This window comes from Cervus elaphus, chromosome 16 (genome assembly GCF_910594005.1).
Source record: "Cervus elaphus chromosome 16, mCerEla1.1, whole genome shotgun sequence".
Classification (NCBI taxonomy): Eukaryota; Metazoa; Chordata; class Mammalia; order Artiodactyla; family Cervidae; genus Cervus; species Cervus elaphus.
The window spans coordinates 17,974,744-17,996,990 of NC_057830.1; positions in this window are offsets into that span (position 1 = coordinate 17,974,744).

Here is a 22,247-nt window from a genome sequence, read left to right on the forward strand (position 1 = left end):
GTGTCTCTTTTTCTGCATATAGGGTTATCATTACCATCTTTCTAAATTCCATATATATGTGTTAGTATGCTGTAATGTTCTTTATCTTTCTGGCTTACGTCACTCTGTATAATGGGCTCCAGTTTCATCCATCTCATTAGAACTGATTCAAATGAATTCTTTTTAACGGCTGAGTAATATTCCATGGTGTATATGTACCACAGCTTCCTTATCCATTCATCTGCTGATGGGCATCTAGGTTGCTTCCATGTCCTGGCTATTATAAACAGTGCTGTGATGAACATTGGGGTGCACGTGTCTCTTTCAGATCTGGTTTCCTCGGTGTGTATGCCCAGAAGTGGGATTGCTGGGTCATATGGCAGTTCTATTTCCAGTTTTTTAAGAAATCTCCATACTGTTCTCCATAGTCGCTGTACTAGTTTGCATTCCCACCAACAGTGTAAGAGGGTTCCCTTTTCTCCACACCCTCTCCAGCATTTATTGCTTGTAGACTTTTGGATAGCAGCCATCCTGACTGGCGTGTAATGGTACCTCATTGTGGTTTTGATTTGCATTTCTCTGATAATGAGTGATGTTGAGCATCTTTTCATGTGTTTGTTAGCCATCTGTATGTCTTCTTTGGAGAAATGTCTGTTGAGTTCTTTGGCCCATTTTTTGATTGGGTCATTTATTTTTCTGGAGTTGAGCTGCAGGAGTTGCTTATATATTTTTGAGATTAATCCTTTGTCTGTTTCTTCATTTGCTATTATTTTCTCCCAATCTGAGGGCTGTCTTTTCACCTTACTTACAGTTTCCTTTGTAGTGCAAAAGCTTTTAGGTTTCATTAGGTCCCATTTGTTTATTTTTGCTTTTATTTCCAATATTCTGGGAGGTGGGTCATAGAGGATCTTGCTGTGGTTTATGTCGGAGAGTGTTTTGCCTATCTTCTCCTCTAGGAGTTTTATAGTTTCTGGTCTTACATTTAGATCTTTAATCCATTTTGAGTTTATTTTTGTGTATGGTGTTAGAAAGTGTTCTAGTTTCATGCTTTTACAAGTGATTGACCAGTTTTCCCAGCACCACTTGTTAAAGAGGTTGTCTTTTTTCCATTGTATATCCTTGCCTCCTTTGTCGAAGATAAGGTGTCCATAGGTTCGTGGATTTATCTCTGGGCTTTCTATTCTGTTCCATTGATCTATATTTCTGTCTTTGTGCCAGTACCATACTGTCTTGATGACTGTGGCTTTGTAGGAGAGTCTGAAGTCAGGCAGGTTGATTCTTCCAGTTCCATTCTTCTTTCTCAAGATTGCTTTGGCTATTCGAGGTTTTTTGTATTTCCATACAAATTGTGAAATTATTTGTTCTAGTTCTGTGAACAATACCACTGGTAGCTTAATAGGGGTTGGATTGAATCTATAGATTGCTTTGGGTGGAATAGCCATTTTGACAATATTGATAATTATTTCTATTCTATATTCTATTTTATTTCTTATACCTTGTATTCTAATTTCACCAATGGGACTCACACAAATTTCTGTGTTTAGGAACTTCATGCCCAAATGCCAGTAGTCACAAAGTAGTTATTTTATTTCTCAGTATTTAGATACTCATTCAACATCTTGACAGACCTCCCAATCCCCTGAGATATCCCTTGAACAAAAAAATTGATTAGAAATGCCAGTAGCATCCTTGTCTCTGCTGCCTGCTAGCTAATTTTCATTCTGTTCTCTTCCCCTGAGGGTCTGACCCCACCTCTGCCCTCCTCCTCATCAGGAGTTCAGGGACAACAGTGAAGCAGCCCAAACCCTGGAGAAAAGTTATCTTCCCACAGCAACACAAATAGAAGTCAACACCATACTTGGCACAAAGTAACCTGTCATAACTACACATTGTCTGAATATCTAATGGGATTTAAGTAGTTAAAAACATTAAATACATCGTGAATACCAAGTCTTAAAAGAACTTATTTTTTAACCCTCTTACTATGGAGATCTTCAAATATAAACAGAAGTAGAGAAAACATTTTAATGAACCTCTCTTGTTCTCATCTCCTAGTTTCAACTACTAGTAAGATAATTTGGAACACCTCTTTAAAGGAGATTAGCATGTCAAGATCGAATAACTGACAATTAAGATTTCTCTCAGCAGCATTCACAGGAATATACTTCTGAAAGTTCTCAATGGCTGCTATAAGTCTCACCCAGCTAACAGTGTCAAGTTCATTCCTCCCATCATTCGTCAATATCTGTTCAGTATCATGGGAGATAGGAGTTACATGAGATATTTGTACATCTAGAATCCATGGGGATACTTGAGTAGTGCAAGGGAGTGTAATGGACATTTAAAGCAAATGGGTTCAAATTTCTAGTAATGTGTTCTTGGGCATGTTGATGTTGTGGGAGTGTTTTCTTCCTTAAAAAATCTGAAAATTAATAATATATAATTCTTAACATTTTATTTTTTCTTTGATATCAAATTATATTTCATAATTCTTTGCTTAATACAGTACCTTCATTATGATGTTTAGTAAATTGTCTTCTGCCGGGAGCCAGCACATGAGATCCCACCCATGATAAGGTCATGAGGAGGAGACCTGACAAGCAAGCCAGATCAGGACCTCAGGGATTTCGAAAAGCTGCCCTGGTGCTCACCTTAAAGATGATCTCTGTCTTTCTGATGCTTGCTATATTAGACTACTCCCTAATTTCTGTGACACAGGTAGACGGCCTTCCCGATCTCTCTCCAAACAGAATCAACCTAGAACTTGAATCAATATGTCCCCCGGACGGTGGTATCCTATAGATTATCCAGGATGAAAGGAGTGTTTCAATTGAGACCCCTTTGCTGGCATTCTCGCCTGCTTGGCAAATGTGTATTAATGCACATGACTGCTCTCAACACCTTAATCATAAACAGCGTAAAGAACCTGATCACATAAAGGCCCTAATAGGCACAGAGCCCATGGGGGGTGAGGAAGCCCTATTAGAGAACATAAAAATTTATTCTAAAAGTGGCTATAGTTAAAGATTTAGAAAAATAAGAGTTTAGAATTGTTAATTTTAACCAGGAATGCTAAACAGGGGCTGCCTCACCGGAGCTGCAGAGTCTTTGTGTGGTAAACCTTTTAGATAAATTTAACTGATAACTTCTGCAAAAGGACTGACCTTTGTGTTCATTAAAGAATAGATTACGGAAAACAGCTTTGCATTTACCTAGGTCATAAAACGTCAATAGGCCCCAAGGCCAGAAGATAATGTACAAGACTCTCACAAAGAAGTATGTAGAAAACACCCTGGTTTCGTGAAGGATGAGCCAATGTAATATTAAACTATCTTCCCCTTAAAAATGTACTAACTTAGAATATAAAGACTACGGTAAAAAAATAAAGATTTGCCAGACTCTGCTGCACACCCCCAGTCTGGTCTCTCTCTCTCTGTCTCTGTCTCTCTCTCTCTCTCTCTCTCTCTCTCTCTGTGTCTCTCTCTCTCACCGACGCCGTTCATCCTGAGGGTACCCCTGGATCTTGCCGAGGCTGGACCCCGGCAGTCTTCCCTATCCAAAATTCTTTAGATTTCTAGAATTCACCTGTTCATTATGAACTTCTAGTTAACCATGTAATAAACTTAGACCAAAGATTTTTAAACAATTTTACTTTTTAAAAAAATAGAGAGGCTGTGGCCAAGTTTCGAGTGTAAGTTGTCAAATCCAATGTGAAGGAATATGAAGGAGGCTGCTGAGGGCAAAGGTCTGGAGATAATCCAGCCAACAGAGATTTAATGCGGAATCATTGAACAGGTTTCAGGCTCCAACCTAGACTAACGGAAGACAGCAGCTGAAGTATTTTTTTGCACAACAAACTAAGGAGAGCTTTCAGCTCTAGTTCTAAGGAAAGCACTATAGTCTTTATTTTTTTAAATGAAGAGACTCTGAGGTTTATGTCAATCTGTTGGAATATCTGCAACATTTATTTTTTATTTTTTGAATTTTTTTAGCTTTATTTATTTATTTTTTCATTTATTTTTATTAGTTGGAGGCTAATTACTTTACAATATTGTAGTGATTTTTGCCATACATTGACATGAATCAGCCATAGACACATGTAAATCTATCTGCAACATTTAATATTGTGGTTTTAAAGACTCCAGAGTAACATTTAAACAAAAATATTTGTATGATGCATATTAAAACTTAAAAAGCAGAACACAAAGCAGCACATTGTAGTTCCAACCATATAAAATGTTGATTTCATGAGGATAAGATGTAAACAAGACCAGAAGGAAATGAAACAGCTAGTAGATTAACAGGTAGAATTGTTTTCTTTTTCAGTTTTCTTTCTGTTATAAAATTGGGCAGTAAATAGAAATTAAGAAGTAAGTCTATAGGACTGAAGGAAGGCTGAGTGAGATCCTAGCCTCTCATTCGTGTCCGACTCTTTGCGACCTTGTGGACTGTGGCACACCAGGCCTCCTTATTCCTCACCATCTCCTGGAGTTTGCCCAAGTTCATGTCCATTGTACTGGTGATGCCTTCCAGCCATCTTATCCTCTGATGGTCTCTTCTCCTTCTGCCCTCAATATTTCCCAGCATCAGGGACTTTTCGAACGAGTCAGCTGTTTGTATCAGGTGACCAAAATACTGGAGCTTCAACTTCAATATCAGTCCTCCCAGTGAGTATTCCAGATTGATTTCCTATAAGACTGACTGGTTTGATCTCCTCGGTGTCCAAGGGACTCTTAGGAGTCTTCTCCAACACCACAGTTTGAAGGCATCAATTCTTTGGTGCTCTGCCCTCTTTATGGTCCAGCTCTCACAACCGTATGTGACCACTGGGAAGACCATAGCCTTGACTATATGGACCTTTGTTGGCAGAGTGATGTCTCTGCCCTTCAACACACTGTCCAGGTTTGTCATAGCTTTCCTGCCAAGAAGCTATCGTCTTCTGATTTCATGGCTGCGGTCACCATCCACAGTGATTTTAGAGCCCAAGAAGAGGAAATCTGTCACTGCTTCCACCTTTTCCCCTTCAATTTGCCAGGAAGTAATGGAGCCAGATGCCATAGTCTTAGTTCTTTTAATATTTAGTTTTAAGCTGGCTTTTTCACTCTCCTCCTCCACCCTCACCAAGAGCAAAGCATTCTCTAGTTCCTCACATCAGAGTGAAGGATTCCTTAGTTCCTCTTTGCTTTCTGCCATTATTGTATTTTGTGCATATCTGAGTTTGTTGATATTTCCCCTGCCTATCTTGATTCCTGCTTGTAAACTCACCTAGCCTGGCATCTCCCATGATGTGCTCAGTGTATAAGTTAAACAAACAGGGGACAACAGACAGCCCAGTGGTACTCCTTTCTCAATCCTGTACCAATCAGTTTCATACAGGATTCGAACTGTTGCTTCTTGACCCATATATAGTTTTCTTAAGAGACAGAGGTAAGATGACATTGGGTGAAATTTGGATTTCCCTGGTAGCCCAGCTGGTAAAGAATCCACCTGCAATGCAGAAGACCCTGGTTCAATTCCTGGGTCAGGAAAATCCAGTGGAGAAGGGATAGGCTGCCCACTTCAGTATTGTTGGGCTTCCCTTGTGGCTCAGCTGGTAGAGAATCCACCTGCAATGCAAGAGATCTCAGTTCCATCCCTGGGTTGGAAAGATCCCCTGGAGAAGGGAAAGGCCACCCACTCCAGTAGGCTAGCCTCGAGAATTCAGTCCATGGAGTTACAAAGAGTCGGACACGACTGAGCGACTTTCACTTCACTTCATTCACTTCTCTATAAGAGTTTTCCACAGTTTGGTATGATCCACACAGTCAAAGGCTTTAGCATAGTTAATGAAACAGAGGTAGATGTTTTTCTGGAATTCTTTTGCTTTCTTTATGATCTAGTGAATGTTGGCAATTTGGTCTCTGGTTCCTTTGCCTTTTCTAAACCCAGTTGCCCTCAGTAAAAGTCTGGGTGAAGGTAGAATCTCCAGGAAATAAGCACAGGGTTATTTACTGGTCTCACCTTCCTTACTCTTGATGTTGTGCCAAAGGCAGAGAGATCAATCAGAACCTTGAGAAGAGAGTTCTGGGGTGGGTGGAGGGAGATGAGAGATGGTTGTTGGAGACAGACCAGTGGTGGTGTTTGGTAATAACTTTCTTGAATCCTTGACTGGGAGGCCCGTTGTCAATCAACATTTGATCTTTGTCGAATTCACCCAGCTATTGTTCAGATCTTTTATTTCTTGGCTTCACCCACTCCTAGAGTCAGGACTTAGAACTTGTTCCATTACCAAAGAAACAAAGTGAGCAACAGATACTGCTGAAGCTTTCATAGGGAAGGAGAAGAAGCATTTTTTAAAATTACACATTCAATAGCACACTATTTTCAAGTCTTTTTAAGATTCTTAGCTTTTCTAATAGCTAGGGGATTTTCCATCTTCACCTTTTCTCCACTCAATGTTTAACCTTTTAAGCCTTTCTTTTCTTTATTCCCATATCTTTTCCCCATCTCTGCATAATTTCCTGTTCTTAGGAAAAGTTAGCCTGGTTGCCACTCAAATAAGCAACCCTGCATACTCTGAGGCATCACTTCACTTAGCAAATACAAGGCTCTCCAGTTAACAGAATCCACTCATCTAAGAAGGCGTTGGAAAATTGAGTAATATATTTTTTCTTTTCTCATTGGCATTGGATACTCTGTATATGTGCCTATAATCAATCTGTATGACTTTTTTAGTTTTTAATTTCCAATGTATATTATAGACAGAAAAACTTAATTAGAGGACATTGCATTTCACAGATGTAAAATTATCATTCCAATTTTATTTTGGAAATGAAAATGCATTAAGAATTTTAAAGTTAAAAAACATTGTGCAGTTTAATATTTTTAACTTGCCTGTACTATTTCTATAGACACATGCTTCATCTTAGAACATGGCACAATAGAAAGAGAAGTGGCATTAATTAAGAAGGGCATCTTAGTAAATTAAAAAAAAAATACATTAAGCAGAGAAAACTGATTTGTGCATTTCTAATGAACTTTTGGGCATTATACAAACAAAACATAGTAGTTTCGTCTTCTGATTTGTAACAAATGAATTCTGTACCCTGGTGGAATAGTTAATGCTTTTGGTTTATGCTGCAATTCATTTTTCATTGCCCAAAATTCTGTATCCTAAAATGAGAAGGAATGTACATCTTTCCTCATGAGGGATTATGACAATTTCTTAATTATAATTGAAGGGCTGTCTGAAAATGAGTAAGTGGTATATAAATTATTAACTCTATATTGCCTTCAGGGTAAGGAAAAAATTGGCTTTTTAATTCTCCTTATACACTTTTTAGATAAAGGCTATACTAACTGCTATTGCAAACAACTTCATTATTTCAGAGGCTTAATTAGGATTTATTTCTTACTTATATCATAATCTAGAGCACATCAGATGGAGAATTCTGTTCTCTGTGGTCATTTAGGTCCCCAGGTGAGTATGTTCTACTTCAGGTTCTTCTTCTCCTAGGGCCTTGATGTCCTTTCTTAAGTTCTCAATAAATAGTCAAGAGATAAAGAAAGTGTATGTGTGTGAGACAGAAAGAGAGAGAGAGAGAGAGAGAGAGAAGCATTCAAGATTTAGAAATGGCCGCCAGGATTTGGAGCCGTACCTCACATTTGTCCATCTACATTTCCTTGGCTGGAATTCAGTCACAAACCCTTATTAACTGCAAGGGGCTGGGAAAGATAGTCTGTCCATCTGTTCAGAATCAGAAATATTGGTGAGGAACAATCTGCTGTACCACAAAGTCACCATTAAAACACATGAAAGACTCCCCTCAACATTTCTTGGGATACTTGGCAATGCTAAAACCACACAAAAAAGGTGCAAAGATGTTCAGTATTCATTTAGCTTATCACCACCACCCTATAATTTTAGCTACCAGAAAAAATGAAAGGGATATTGAGATTAAAAAGCTAGTTAATGGTGGAGCTGCGACAGTAACCCAAGTCTCTTGACTTCTAGTTCAGTGTTGTTCTTTCCGCCATACATACTACACCTCTTCACAGAAATTAAAGTATAGGCATGTGGTCTGGAGATTTGATTTAGTATGGTGTAATTCTGGAAGGCAAAATGAGAATCAGGTGGCTACAGTGAAAGAGAAATGATTTATGTTTAATGTATAATATATAGTTAGTTGGTCTAAGGGAGAGTGGGCTGCCTAGTAACATAATAAATTTACCATGAATGGAGTATTAAGTGAAAGTTCCATGGCCAGTTCTTGAAATATTGCTAAAGTAAAGATTTGCATCAGGAAAACTCAGTGGTTCTTTTCAATTAGAAAAATTATAATAACATTGTCTGTTTTCATTTTCCTTTTTTTGTCAGAAATATATTTTATGATTGTGTCTGTAAGAAAAATGTTCATCCTAATAGAACATAAAATCTTTCGTGACAAATGCCCTTCTTTTTGATTTTTAAGAAGTTCTTGGTCTATTCAGTCTCTCTCACACACACAATTTTATCTGAAGTAACTAAAACTGAAGTCAAGAATAGCCACATTAATCAAGATGCAGGAAAGATAAAAGGGTAAAGCTTTAGTTCTGCCCAAACTCAGAGTTGGTCTCGACCAAGATTAGATATTTTGCAGATATCTGGTGCCATCAGCCTCACCAATAATGGACACTAGGAATAAAGATTTAACAAAAGTTTTCATTCTTCCCATCCCATCTCTGGATCATGAAGTCTTTATTGTTCTTACCCAATATCCTTCTTGTAAACAATCTGAGAGATCCACTTACAAGAAGATAAGTTCTTCTCTAAAAATGTTTTTGCAAAATATACCTGATCTTTTGGGATAGCTTATTTTAATTAAGCCTATAGTTTTATGAAATTATGCAGTGTGGAAACAGAGGCTCTCTACCTACCAAATAGAATATAGAAACTAAGGAACCCCAAACTTGAATGGCCCTCCTCTGTGCCAATCTGAACCACATACAGTTGGCGCTTATCCCTGCTAACCAGAGCATGTCTTGGTGTAGGAAAGGAGACTTCACGGAGCCTTTAAATTCGGTAAATTCTGGACTTTCTTGAGCCTCCTATGGAGTTTGTGGCTGCTTTGTGCTTATATTCTTTGCCTATGTTTAGTAAGTTTTGATGCAGTTATGATTTATGATTTGTGTGAAGTTGCTTTGAGAATTTAACCTTAAATTTTAAAGCAATAAAGACAAATTTGATTCTAAGATGCAAAAAGTGAGTCTCTCAAATTGTAAAAATAATACTCTGGATGCCTAAAATGGTATATTCCTCCTACTTTGTTCTCTAATACAGTCATATAAATGAGATGTCACTGTTTGTATCATCATTAAGGATACTGAACATATTTGTGTTTCACAGAGTAACAAATAACAAGACCTGGAAATTTTGGTCATTGATTAATAAGCTGCATCAAATAGTGAGTCGTATCTACCATCTGGACCTACCCCCATCACATGCAACAGCCCCAGATGGCTGGTCTGAATTAAGAGATTCTGTAGGTATAAAATACACACTGTGTTTTTGAAGACAGCAGACACACACACAAAATGAATGTAAAATATCACTTATTTTTATGCTGATCATTTGTTGCAATGATAATATTTTGGATAGATTAGCTTAAAAAAGAACATTAGTAAAATTAATTTACCTTTTTCTAAACTTTAGTGAATCTACTAGAAAATTTAAATTTTTTTTGAGGTTTGCCTTATATATAAGGTTAGCACTGTTGTTGTTTTTTAGTTGTCAAGGCAATGCAAAAAGTCATGTCTGACTCTTTGTGACTCCATAAACTGCAGCATACCAGGCTTCTCTGTCCTTCACTATCTCCCTGAGTTTGCTCAAACTCATGTCCATTGAATCAGTGATGCCAGCCAACCATCTCATTCTCAGTTGCAATCTTCTCTTCCTGCCCTCAACCTTTGCCAGCATTAGGGTCTTTTCCAATGAGTCAGCTCTTCACATCAGGTGGCCAAAGTTTTGGAGCTTCAGCTTCAGCATCAGTCCTTCCAATAAATATTCAGGGTTGATTTCCTTTAGGATTGACTGGTTTGATTTCCTTACTGTCCAAGGGACTCACAAGAGTCTTCTCCAGCACCACATTTCGAAAGCATTAATTCTTTAGCACTCAGCCTTCTTTATGGTCTAACTCTCATATCTCTACGTGATTATTGGAAAAACCATAGCTTTGATTATACTCTTTGCTGACCTCTGTCAGCAAAGTGATGTCTCTGCTTTTTAATATGCTGTCTAGGTTTATCATAGCCTTTCTTCCAAGCAGCAAGTGTCTTTTAATTTCGTGGCTGTAGTCACCGTCCACAGTGATTTTGGAGCCGAGGAAAATAAATCTGCCACTGTTTCCACTTTTTCCCCATCTATTTTCCATGAAGTGATGGGACTGGATGACATGATCTTAGGAATGTTGAGGGTTTTTTTTGTTTTTTTTTTTTTAGGAATGTTGAGTTTTAAGCCAGCCTTTTCACTCTCTTTCACCTTCATCAAGAGGTTCTTTAGTTCCTCTTCGCTTTCTGCCATTAAAGTGGTATCATCTGCCTAACTGAGGTTGTTGATATTTCTCCCAGCAATCTTGATTCCAGCTTGTGAGTCATCCAGCCTAGCATTTAACATGATGTACTCTGCATTTAGGTTAAATAATTAGGGTGACAGTATACAACATTGTTTTACTCCTTCCCCAATTTTGAACCAGTCCGTTGTCCTGGTTAGCATTACAAAGCATAGTTGACATGGTCAAGCTTCTAGATTAAAGAGCTCCGTTTGTATAAAGCAGCTTTTTCCTGACTCGAAAAGTAGGTAGTAGATCTTAGTTGTTAAGAGGTTTTCCTCTTGGGACCTCCCTGGCCATCCAGTGTTTAAGACCTTGCCTTCCAATGCAAGGGATATGGGTTCAATCCCTGGTTGGGGAGCTAAGATCTCATAGGCTTTGTGGCCAAAAGAAGAAAAAAAAAACACATAAAACAGAACCAATATTGTAACAAATTCAATAAAACTTTAAAAATGGTCCAAATTAGTGGTTGCATCACTAGCTAGCTGTATGACCTTGGGCAAGTTACTTAAATTCTCTGAGCTTCATGTCTTCAGGTTACTTAAATTCTCTGAGCTTCATGTCCTTCCTCAGTTAAATAAAGGTAGTAGAAGTACCTGTGCCATTGTGTTTCAGTGGCTGCAACAGTGTAAATACTCAATAAACAGTATTCCTTATTATTATTAACCCTATACATGCTCAGGCTCAGTCACTGCAGTCATGTCCGACTCTCTCTACACTCCCATGCACTGTAGCCTACTGGGCTCCTCTCTCCATGGGATTCTCCAGGCAAGAATACTGGAGTGGGTCACCATTTCCTTCTCCAGGGAATCTTCCCGACCCAGGGATTAGACCTGTGTTTTACCCTATACAGGTTCTGCCAATCTTCAGATGAATTAATTTTGGAGAGTATTGTCTGTGACATGCAGAGAAACCACTCACCATATGATACGCAGACCTTGACACAACAGGTGCCTATTTCATCATAATTTACAGTAGAAGACCATTTAATATCCACCAGAGGGAAATTCTGTATATATCATGATTTATTAAAATGCAACTATTAACATGCAATCGATTAACTTAATACATTCTATTATTTAGCCCACTTAAGGAAAATTGCTCTTAGATGTATGACTGCAATCAAATTACTTTGCTTCTTTGTGACTCACTTTCTGCATCTTCAAAAATGTAAGAATTAAATAAGATATTTTATGTAAAACATTAAAAATATTGTCTAGTGCTATGATAAACTAAACATGTTAGCTGTTAGTATATAGTTATTGAAAATTAAATGTAACATTATTAGAGGATATTTGAAAAAAATGAGTGAAAATAACTCATTATTACATCTTCCTAAACAATTTTGCTATTTTATCTGCCTTTCTCCATGTATACTCAAATTGTTAATATAACTCTAATTCAAGTGTGCTTATGAGCCATTTTGTAAAGGCAGACTACAAAAATGAATCTACATTACAATCTTTTTTTTTTTTTTTTTACATTATAATCTTTACATTAAAATGTATTATATATACCTAGTTCCAAAGCATGAAGGAAACAGGTAAACTGCCTGGTCTATTGGGCTTACCAGGCTTATTGGTTGATTTTCTTCCTTTCTAATAGGGGTTAATGTTGTTAGTGCGATAAGTATAAAAAGTTAATTCTTAAGACTTACACTGCTAGAAAAGCATTGACTCATGAAGAATCCCAAAGGACAAAACATGATTTCCTCTATACTTCCTACCATCTTATTCTCCATCTATGCACTTGTGAGTGAAGGTGGTTAAGAAATTATTTCTTTTTTGATAACATATTTCATGCCAGGCTTTTAGAACAGAACTAATGTATTTGAACAACAAATTCAAAAAGCAACTTCAAGGAGACCATTCAAGGATATGTTTTCCCACAATATTCTCATCTGCCGTCATGATTGTTCGTCTGTCAAAAGCAAATTAATAAATATCTTAATCCACCTGGCAGCTACTGGTTACATCAATAGAATGACCTCTGTTACAAGTGTAGCTAAAGTGACAAGCTCTCTTCATGAATAACAGTAAATGTGTTCAGTGACAGATATTGATAATACCTTTTAAAATCATTTCCCCAACCCATTATAAGTTATCCTTTCCTGATTCTACTTAGCAGGTGCATTTATTATTAAATTTATGCTCCTTTATAAGAGCATATTTTTATGCTCTCATAAAAAGAAGCAAATTTTTTCCCTTTATGAGAAGGGAATATCCTATAATGTCCTCTACTCTTTAAGTGCATTATATTTATTATATAATTTAGCTTTAACAATAGCCTTTGAGATAATTATGTGCTTTTTATAGATGAAGACATGAAGGTTAAGCTGACATAGACAGTAACCAATATAACCAAGATATAAATACAGTTGTGATGGGCTCCAAAAATACATTATTTTTTCAACATAAAGATCAATAAACAATGTTACTTTTGAAATTACATGATCACATCTTTAAGTCTGAATTTCATAGTAAAAATAATAATGCTTTAGAGCTTTTAGGTTTACATAAGATAATGGTAGTTATATCATTATGGATCTCTCCCTGTTCTCCAAAAAACCATGAAGATCAACAAGGAGAACAAAATTGCCCCTTGCCTACATGTACAGCTTAACTAAGAAAGAATTCTATAAAAATACAATTTATCTGTAAGTATATAAGCTTCCCAGGTGGCACAGTGGTAAAGAATCTGCCTGTAATGCAAGAGATACAGGTTCAATCCCTGGGTTGGGAAGATGCCTTGGAGAAGGAAGTGACAACTGGTTCCAGTATTCTTGCCTGGAAAATTCCATGGCCAGAGAAGCCTGGTAGGCTGTAATTCATGAGGTTGCACAAGAGTCAGACACAGCTTAGCAACTAAGCAAGTAATATAAACATACCTTTGAAAATCTCAGGGTCTTCTTCATAGTTCATCTTCAAGCTGAGAGTAAGGAGAAGACTGGGAAGAAAAAAAGGAAATATTGTATACACTCAAGACCCCTTAAGTCAGATCCCTGTCCAGGTATCAGAAGGAAAGGACCTGAGGAGTGTTTAAGACTGGAGACAGCAGTCTTGGGGAAGCACCATTGCTAGGGAAAATCAGTTCTTGGAGGTTAAGTAGTAGAGGGAAAGAATCAAGCAAGTGTTAGAAACTAAGAGCCTACAGAAAGAAACATATATCAAAGTGCAGAAGCATCAACAATTCTCTGCAAAAAAGGGATCCAACTATTTAAAAAAATTCACTGCACCAGAAGAAAAACGTCCTGAACAAAGTAAACCATCCAAATCCTACACCTTACACATGATACTTCTGTTCTTGGCAATAAAGTTAATTAAAAATTAGAGAATAGCAGACTATATACATACAAACTTAACATAAGGAGAAAAAGTTTCAAATCAAAACATTTCAGCTTATGGAAATCTTCCCCAAGAAACCACAAATCAGAGAAAGGCATAACATTTCAACTAAATTAAATATCCTGAAACAAATCTATACAAATAAGGAATTCGTAACCAAAAATTTTACAGAAAAGAGCAGAAAGAAAGATTGTTGAATGCCTAAGAAAGTTGAAAAAGAAAGTTCATCTCTAAGAAGTTAAGGATAAATTACAAGACAGAGAGTACAAGAGACAGTAGATTTTATTAGATATATAATAAGAGGATTTCGGATCTAAAATTAAATAGCATGCTAAGTCTCTTCAGTCAAGTCTGACTCTTTGCAACACCATAGACTATAGCCCTCCAGGCTCCTCTGTCCATAAGATTTGCCAGACAAGAATACTGAAGTGGGTTGTCATTTCCTTCTCCAGGAGATCTTAGCGACTCAGGCATCTAACCTGCATCTCTAATGTCTCCTGCATTAGCAGACAGTTTCTTTACCACTAGCACCACCTGGGAAGCCCAAAATTAAATAGAGGTTAGTAGTAAAAAAGAGAAAAGTAAATCCCAACATATTTAAAATTGAACCATTAAAGATAAAATGAAACAATACGATAAAACTACCGTTTATAGTCCAAGAAAATATTCCAACAATAAAGCAAAATCTGAAGCTCTATGCATACACAGCCCAGTGTGTAATCTGAGAAAATTTACCAGAAACAGTTGGCTCTAAAACATCCTGCTGAAAAAGTGGATCTTAAAGATAAAAGGGAAAAAATCATCAGAGAAAGCAAATAAGTTTAGCATTGGATTTATAGCAGCATACAAAGCAAAGCAAAACTGAAACTTTATTTTAAAAAGTCTCTAGGAAAGAAATTGTGAGCCACTTGTATCCAACCAACTGTTCTTCAAGTATTAAGATTTAGAAAAATATTTAAAAATATACAAGTACTCAAAGAATAACACTTATGAATTCTTTATAAGGAAGGAACTACATCCAACCAAAAAAAAAAAAAAAAGACTGGGAAATCTGCCAAACGGGTTTATTGTCAGATTGTCAGCTTTAAATATATTTATTTTTAGACCCAAGACAGATAACAATATGCAGGACCAAGAGAAGAATATTACTATGTGAATAAGTTTGGATGAAGAGAAAATAGCACAACTAAACAATTGGAGGAGAAGAAAGAGAGAAAGGAAAATGTATAATAAAATTATTAACTATTGCATTATAAATACACAAAAGTCAAAATATACCACTTATGCACCAAAGAACAAAGCGTGATATATATGAAGCAAAAACTGAAAGACCAGACAAATCCAGTTATAACCGGGGAATTCAGTAGTTCATTTTCAATAATTCATAGAGTAAATAAAGGTAAGATCAGTAAGGATTAAAAGACTTGAATAGTGTCATTTAGTTTTACCTAATTCAAAATTATAAAACAGTGCACTCAACAACAGCAAAATACATATTCTCAAGTGCATACAGGACATATACTCACATTGATTATGTTCTGGGATATAAAACAGGTCTCAGTATTTCTAATTGTATTCAAATTGTACAAAGTATGTTCTCTGACCACAGTGTAATTTAATTAAAAACAATTGACCAAAAGATCTCTGGAAAATCTCCTAATATTTGAAAAATAATATGCTTATAAGTAGCCCATCATTGAAATAAAAAATCAAAAGGTGAATTAGAATACATTTTGCATTAAATGAAAGTAAAAGCACAACATATCAAAATGTGTGATGTGCCACTTAAGCTGTATTTATGAATAAGTTATAGCACTTTAAGATCTCTAATTAATGATCTAAGAGGCCACCTTAAGAATCTAGAAAAACAATAGGATATGAATGTAAGAAGATATCAATGTAAGAAGAGCCAATATGTCAAGTTGTACAAAAAATTTTACTGGGAATTTTGTTGTGATTGCATCCGAGCTGCAGATCAATTGCGAGAGAGTTACATCTTACAAACATCCATACTGATTTCCACAATGGCTCCACCTATTCACATTTCCATCAATAATGTGCCTTTTTTTCCCGCATTCTTACCAATACTTGTAATTTCTTGTCTTTTTGATGACAGCCATTCTGACAGCTGTGAGGTGACGCCTCATTTTAGTTTTGATTTGCATTTCCCTCATGATCATGATTGGAGGAGGAAATGGCAACCCACTCCAGTATTCTTGCCTGGAGAATTCAGTGGACAGAGGAGCCTGGTAGGCCACAGTCCACAGGGTCACAAAGAGTTGGATGGGACTGAAGCGACTTAGCATGCACACATGATCATGATGTTGAGTATCTTTTCAAGTATCTCTTGAGCATCTATATGTCTAAGTTGGGAAGAAAAAAGATTTATATTCAGGTCTCCTGTGTATTTTTAAAGCAGGTTGTTTGGGGTTTTTTTAAATACTGAATTCGTATGAGTTCTTTATTTTGAATATTAATCTTTTAATCAGATATAGTATTTGCAAATATCTTCTCCCAGTCAGTAGATTGTCTTTCATTTTTTGGTGGTTTCCTTCACCATGCAAAGCTTTGAAATTTGATTAGGTCCCGTTTGTTTATTTTTGCTTTTGTTTCCCTTGCCTGAGGAAAAAGATAAAAAAAAAAATTTTGCTAAGACTAGTGTCAAACATTGTATTGCCTATGTGTATTCTTCTAGGAGTTTTATAGTTTCAGATTTTACCTTTAGTTCTTAAATCATTTTGAATTTAATTTTATATACGGTTTGAGAACGTGTTCTAAAACCATTCTTTGTATGTACAGTTTCTGTCTTTAAATTTTGGATGCCCAAAGAAAAATGACATAAATAGGTTTAGCTATGTTTATTTCTATCTATTAGTGGTATAGTTCACCCTCATGGAATGCTGAAGAGTCTTGTGGAAATTTTGAATTATGTACTTCTTAGACTACCTTTGTATATTCTCTAAGAACCTCTGGCATTGACTTTTTATATTGATTACATGCTATATTAGGCTCCTTGGGAAGCTGCAAATTACATCACTTAAAAGCTTCAATGCTTGTCTAGGTTAGTCTGTTTTAATGTTTATCTCATAAAGGATTTTTCAAAGTTCACTTTAATGACTTGTTTACATGTTTATATATATATATGTGTGTGTGTGTGTGTATCTTTCCTCTTAACTGTAGAAACTTTATGATTAGCAGAATGGTTAGCAGAGTAGAAGTCCCTGAAATACTTCTTTATTGTGCAATGAAATAAATTACCCTGAGAATTTAGACATAAAATCACCCTCTGCAGGAGTTTACTAAGAATCAACACCAAATTGGGTAGCAGAGGCAGGAACAGAAGTGATCAATTCTAAAAGAAGGCTTATAGATATATTTCCAAGAAAAGCTTGGGAAACACTCAAAGCCAATCATGGAAATCAGGACGTGTGCTTAAATTTAGACTGTGATTAAATAAAGCCTGGGATATAGATTGTCCTTGTGCTTCTTCACCAAAACTGAGGGCTAAATGTCCCCTAGCTGTCCTTCCTCCCAGGGGTCCTATTGAAGCTGTACTGTCGACTTATCAATATTAGTTCGATATCACAAGCCAAGGCTGAATCTGGTAGAACAAATACCTAGAGAAACCAGAAGCTATCTGAGCTTAAAAGGTACAAATGATCATGTTTAAGGATGAAAACAAAGTCAAAGACACCATTTCAGCTATCAAATCCAGTAAGGGGTTGAATGCACAAAGGGAAATGAGCATCTTGAAGCCATAAAGGCACAGGGCAGAAAGTGGAATTGAAGAATTGAAGGAGGAATTGGAGAAGGCACACGAAGATTCTTAGTTTTAAGTTTCCCAAATCATTCTCCTCCTGGGTATTGAGTCTGCTGTGCTTAAGTCAGTGGGCCTGAGTTAAATACTGAGATGTGAGATGAATACTGAGAAACTATCCTAGCCATCCTACATAAGTTATAATTAATCAAACTTGTCAAACCACGCTTTAAGACAAGGAGTATTACCTGAAATAAACAGGATGTTTAATAAGCACCATGGGGTCAGTTCATCAGGATGACATTAAACTAATAAATGCAATGTATCTTAATTGGGGTGATAATTAGATGGGTGTACATATTTACTTATATTCATCATATTCTACAGTTAAGATCTGTGAATTTCATTTTCTATCAAGTTTACCTCAGTAAAAGTTTTACAGAATGGACCAATTTTCAGCTAAGATATATAATCAGCTATATAATAATAATTTAGCACATCCTATCAAATAGCTATGCGTGTGTTAAAGGCAGAGGGAAAAGAGAACTACTTTAGTCCTACCTGGAGAAATCCCTCTGAGTCCACTCCCAGACTTTAAGAAACATGAAGTCAAAGAATTTATTAACCTAGTTTATTTCTCTCTGTATATATAATGCCTAGCATAGGGTCTGATGCATAGCCAGTCAATAAGGATAGAATATATACTGACTAATCAGTGCGTTCACCTATCTTCCTAGATTTGTAGGGATAATGGCTTCTCTTTCTTCAGATTCTTGAAGGTAAATTCTGTGTTTATCCTGTGTCAGCAGCAGTGAACATGAGTCCTACTGTTTGGTATTTCTGAAATTAGATGCTCCCCCCTCTTTGTCTTTAAAATTTAGCACATTTTTTGCACACCCATGTTAACTGCAACATTATTCACAATAGCCAAAAGTTGGAAATGTCCAATAATGGATATGGAAAATTGTGTATACATATAATGGACATTATGCTAAGTGAAAGAAACCAGTCACCAAAAGACAAATATTGTAAAATTTCACTTTTATGAGGTATCTAAAAGCGTAAAACTCATAGAAATGAAAAGTAGAATGATGGGTTGGGGGCAGGGAAAATGGAGAGTTACTGTTCAGTAGGTGTATAGTTTTAGTTTTGCAACATTAAAAAAGTTAGTTCTAGAGATCTGTTGCAAAACAAGCTGAACATACTTAACTCTATGGAACTGTACAAGTAAAAATGAGTAAGGTGTTACATTTTATGTGATTTTTTAAATCACAAACTTTTTTTTTTTTTAATGTGGTTAGCTCTTTCATGTCTCATGTACAGAAAATGTAAAAGTAAGCTGCCAGCAAAGATGTCTGTCTCAGGTATGTCTTTTAAGATAACTTCATGTACCCAATGAACTTGGGCCTCTGTGTTACTGGTGCCAAATTTCTATGATTTCTTGGCTCTGTCCTCCAACTCTCAGTAAGTGATCCTCTTCCCCTTGCTTTGCTGCCCTTTCTAATGTACTACTTGTTGACGTGATCCCTACCATTGCTGGTCCCTTGATGACTCAGCATATTCCTTTCACACTTGGAGCACCAGAGACCCAAGTAAGAAACACTGCCTCTATGGGGCAAGGCCTATGAAATCCCCACTTCCTTGGTTACACATCCTGTTCCTCCAAAAGAAGGCTGATAGAGGATTTTGTATGTGGCAGTAAAATGGGCCCAATGCAGACACGTGAACCAAAATCCTTGTACCCACTTTACAAGCATCCTGCAGCAGAGAACATTCAGATTGACCAGAGAACTCTGCTCAAAGACTCCTAGCAAGGGTATAGTTCTTCCTATAGAAGAAGACATGACATATTGAGTGTTCAATTTTGGGATCAGAGAGCTCTGAGTTCAAACCCAAGCTCTGCACTTTCTTAGAAAACACTCATTGATGTAAAGTCTTTCATTTTCATCAGCAGCATGGATGTTATAAAGCCAAACAGATAGGAATATGTTGAAAAGGAGATAACGTTATATAAAGTAGATAGTTAGTTAGTAGTCATTGTTATGAGACTTCCCTGGTGGCTTAGATGGTTAAGAATATACCTGAAATGCAGGAGACCTGGATTTGATCCTTGGGTTGGGAAGATCCCCTGGAGTGGGAAATGTATTCTTGCCACTCCAGTATTCTCGCCTGGGAAATCCCATGGATAGAGGAGCCTGGCAGGCTATAGTCCATGGGGTTGCAAAGAGTCAGACACGATTGAGTGACTTGCAGTTCAGTTTCAGTCATTATTACATGGTAGATGTTTGATAGTTTTCTTAACTTTTCCTTTTCATTTATGGGGAATTAAGATGAGTTTTGGGAAACTAACTTACCTAGGTCAGGGCAGAATCAACAATAAGTAGTCTCAACTCAGAGATGCAAAAATTAAAACAATCTCCTCCAGCCTCCCCTTTCCATTTGACTAAGGTCATTTCTGAGCCAATGAGAGGACTTGATTCTGGGATAGTCTGGGAATTTGAAATTTCTTAGCATTTGTGAAATCCATTGACTAACACTTTGAGCTTGTAAACATAAAGGTAAATTCCATATTCCTCAAAAACACTGTCATATAATCACAGGTGGTGAGCAAGATTTCTAGCAACCTGACTAAAGGACTCGTTTCATGGATGAACATCATTGGGGTCACTTAAGGGTTATCTGTAAGAATTAATTTCTTCAACCTCTGTCCCAACCTGGCCATATGGCCCCAGATTCTCTGGGAGGATGATCCCAGGGCAGATGGCCCAGGGTCAGTTCATAAAAACTAGTATCTTTAGCACCTGGAGACAGAGTTTAGGTGATTCACTAGACTAGTGGTGTAAGGCACAGAAAGAAAACTCTAGCAAATCAGAGATAAAGAAATTACTTTGACACTTAGGTGCAGGCATTTTATGGAGATTAAGGGCAGGGTAGTGTGATCACTCACCTAGAGCCAGACATCCTGGAATGCAAAGTCAAGTGGGCCTTAGGAAGCATCACTATGAACAGAGCTAGTGGAGGTGATGGAATTCCAGTTGAGCTATTTCAAATCCTAAAAGATGATGCTGTGAAAGTGCTGCACTTAATATGCCAGCAAATTTGGAAAACTCAGCAGTGGACACAGGACTGGAAAAGGTCAGTTTTCATTCCAATCCCAAAGAAAGGCAATGCCAAAGAATGTTCAAACTACCACACAAGTGCACTCATCTCACACGCTAGCAAAATAATGCTCAAAATTCTCCAAGCTAGGCTTCAACAGTATGTGAACCATGAACTTCCAGATGTTCAAGCTGGATTTAGAAAAGGCAGAGGAACCAAAGATCAAATTGCCAACATCCACTGGATCATTGAAAAAGCAAGAGAGTTCCAGAAAAACCTCTACTTCTACTTCATTGACTACACCAAAGTCTTTGTGTGGATCACAACAAACTGTGGAAAATTCTTCAAGAGATGAGAATACCAGACCACCTGACCTGCCTCCTGAGAAATCTGAGTGCAGGTCAAGAAGAAAAAGAACTGGACATGGAAGAATGAACTAGTTAAAAGTTGGGAAAGGAGTACATCAAGGCTGTATATTGTCACCCTGCTTATTTAACTTATATGCAGAGTACATCATGTGAAATGCCAGGCTGAGTGACTCACAAGCTGGAATCAAGATTGCTGGGAGAAATATCAATAACCTCAGATACACAGATGACACTACCCTAATGGCAGAAAGTGAAAAAAGAACTAAAGAGTCTCCTGATGAAAGTGAGAGAGGAGGTAAAAAAAGTTGGCTTAAAACTCAACATTCAAAAAACTAAGAACATGGCATCTAGTCCCATCACTTCATGACAAATAGATGGGGAAACAATGGAAATAGTAAGAGATTTTATTTTCTTGGGCTCCAAAGTCACTGCAGATGGTGACTGCAGCCATGAGATTATGACACTTGCTCCTTGGAAGAAAAGCTATGACAAACCTAGACAGTGTATTAAAAAGCAGAGGCATTACTCTGCCGACAAAGGTCCATATAGGCAAAGCTATGCTTTTTCCAGTAGTCTTGAAGAGAGTTGGATCATAAAGAAGGCAGAGCACCAAAGAATTGATGCTTTTGAACTGTGGTGTTGGAGAAGACTCTTGAGAGTCCCTTGGACTGCAAGGAGATCCAACCCGTCCATCCTAAAGGAGATCAGTCCTGAATATTCAGTGGAAGGACTGATGCTGAAGCCAAAGCTCCAATACTTTGGCCCCCTGATGCCAAGAACTGACTCATTGGATAAGACCCTGATGCTGGGAAAGATTGAGGGCAGGAGGAGAAGGGGACGACAGAGGATGAGATGGTTGAATGGCATCACCGATTCAATGGACATGAGTTTGAGTAGGCTCCAGGAGTTGGTGATGGACAGGGAGGCCTGGTGTGCTACACTTCATGGGGTCGTAAAGGGTCGGACATGACTGAGCTACTGAACTGAATTGAACAAAAAACCAAAAACAGAGGAATCTTTGTCTCTTTGGCCCCTCCAAATCCTGACCATCTCCCAAAAAGGACATGTAATAAAACAAAACACGCCAACAATCAATCAGAATAGTCAAAGGACTGTAGAATGTTATTATAACACT